General features: G+C 52.8%; 2 non-coding genes across 2 annotated transcripts in view; both read left to right on the forward strand.

The window, feature by feature from the left end:
* Positions 1–1,020: 1,020 nt before the first annotated feature.
* On the forward strand, positions 1,021–1,175 carry LOC123687205. The gene has a single exon (XR_006748944.1). It is a non-coding gene; the product is annotated as a 5.8S ribosomal RNA (ribosomal RNA).
* A 507-nt stretch (positions 1,176–1,682) lies between these two features.
* LOC123687969 overlaps positions 1,683–2,500 on the forward strand; it is a 4,012-nt gene continuing 3,194 nt past the window's right edge. Inside the window, exon 1 of the ribosomal RNA XR_006749670.1 lies at positions 1,683–2,500. This exon is cut by the window's right edge and continues 3,194 nt beyond it. This is a non-coding gene — a ribosomal RNA (large subunit ribosomal RNA).

Here is a 2,500-nt window from a genome sequence, read left to right on the forward strand (position 1 = left end):
TATCACGTTGCCCGATCGACGTTAAACATCTGGTCGGCGTCTCCTCTTGGCTTACGTCCGTCGTTTCAGAACGATCGCAGATTATGTGAGCATTTGGTTAGACGATTATGACCGGAACCCTATATGGATGCGATCGTTTAGACCGATTATCCGGGTACCTAGAACGCACGTAGAGTTTTGTGGTTGGGCGAAGTTTCGTGATGTGCACGGAACGAGGAGCCGGCCGCTGGCTTTGCGTTCGTGTGGTTGGGCGAAGTTTCGTGATGTTTACGAGATGAGGAGCCGGCCGCCTATGTCGGCGTTTGTGGTTGGGCGAAGTTCCTTGACGGAACGAGGAGCCGGCTGCTTATGCTGACGTTCGTGGTTGGGCGAAGTCTTGTGATATCCTCGAAACGAGGAGCCGGCCGCACGTGTGTGCAGCCTTCGTTGTAGGTCCATGTTTAGAGATGCTCACGAAATGAGGAGCCGGCCGCTTATGTCGGCGTTTGTGGTTGGGCGAAGTTCCTTGATGGAACGAGGAGCCGGCTGCTTATGCTGACGTTCGTAGTTGGGCGAAGTCTCGTGATGTGCTCGGAATAAGGATTCGAAGCGCTTGGATTGCCGCGTTCGTGGCTGGGCGAAGTTTCGTGTTTGGCACGGAACGAGGAGCCGGCTGCAGGTTTTAAAGATTCTCGCCCGAAATCGATCAGTCGTTACTGTTGTCTACGGACTTCGGTAGGACGATCTATTCCAGGGACGAAGACGTCGACGTTGTGCGACGCCCGTTACATTAGCGTTTTTATGCTCTTTCGGGATTGTCTGCGACGTTTGTCTCCGTCCGAATTTTTTACGATAATTGTCACTAGATTAGTACGCAAACTAGTTGAACCGAAGATTTTGCGCCGATCGACTGACGTATTGACCCTTCAGTGGGTCGTCTCAGTCATTGGAATGTCATTCTCGAGGAGGTTCGCAGTTGGCGTCTCGTATTTCGAGGGAAAGTCCATTGCGACTAGTACCGAGAAATCGAACATAAAAGATTACCCTGAACGGTGGATCACTTGGCTCGTGGGTCGATGAAGAACGCAGCTAATTGCGCGTCAACATGCGAACTGCAGGACACATGAACATCGACATTTCGAACGCACATTGCGGTCCTCGGACACTGTCCTCGGACCACTCCTGACTGAGGGTCGGTTCCATTACAAAGACTGCCCGGCCAGACGTTATGGCTTGACGAAGTGACGACGTAAAGGTCGTCTAACGTTGATCCTGTACCGAAGGTCATTTGGGCGAGTTGGACGGTTTGCCGCGTGACGATCAACGTTCTGTCGTTTCGACGCCTCGTGTGTTGGAATGATGAGGAGTTGTTTTCGTAACGCGCCGTCTTGAATTGCGAAAGCATATATTGTGGTGTCGTGGTATTGCTCGATCTGCGCCCATGACTGTAGACATGCGATCGTCGTGTCCGAGAAATCTGAACGACGTCCGATCGCTTTAATGTGCCAGTTGTCGCGCGTTGCGGATGAGCTTTCATGAGCGCACCCCCGAAACACCGAAGCACTTTGCTTGGATTCGCATGATCCGCCATACGGAGCAGGAGATAATAGACGCCTTTGAGTAGGCTAACTCCCTCGCGTAAGGTACGTGATTTTATGAGCCGCCAAAGGTTAGTTTCGGAACGTTTCGATGATTTGAACATACGACCTCAGGACAGGTGAGACTACCCGCTGAATTTAAGCATATTATTAAGCGGAGGAAAAGAAACTAACTAGGATTCCCTTAGTAGCGGCGAGCGAACAGGGATTAGCCCAGCACTGAATCCCGCGATCGTAACCGGTCGCCGGGAGATGTGGTGTTTGGAAGGATCCATTATCTGGCGAGTTCGCGGCGCGTTCAAGTCCATCTTGAATGGGGCCATCGCCCATAGAGGGTGCCAGGCCCGTAGCGACCGCTGCGGCTTGCTAGAGGATCTCTTCTTAGAGTCGGGTTGCTTGAGAGTGCAGCCCTAAGTGGGTGGTAAACTCCATCTAAGGCTAAATATAACCACGAGACCGATAGCGAACAAGTACCGTGAGGGAAAGTTGAAAAGAACTTTGAAGAGAGAGTTCAAGAGTACGTGAAACCGTTCAGGGGTAAACCTGAGAAACCCGAAAGGTCGAATGGGGAGATTCATTCGCGCCTGTTGTTGGGATTTACTGACTGTGGAAACGGCGACGTTCGCGTTGGCTGTTCCCTTCGGTTCATCTCCGGCTTCGGACGCGTGCACTTCTCCCCTAGTAGGTCGTCGCGATCCGTTGGGTGCTGTTCTACGGTCTCGAGTGTAGCCCGTGAGCTCGGATTTTCCGATGTTTACGGACACTGGGTTTCCGAACAGCTCGCTCGACGGTTTACTGATGGCGGGAGGCCGCGACTTAGTTCGCGTCCGGCCCGTGGCAAGTATGTGAATTGTGATGGCGATCGGACCTAGTGCCGATTCCGTCCGTTTGCGACTGTTCGCCGCGGTGTTCTTGGACAGACC

The sequence above is a fragment of the Harmonia axyridis genome, chromosome X (genome assembly GCF_914767665.1).
Source record: "Harmonia axyridis chromosome X, icHarAxyr1.1, whole genome shotgun sequence".
NCBI lineage: Eukaryota > Metazoa > Arthropoda > Insecta > Coleoptera > Coccinellidae > Harmonia > Harmonia axyridis.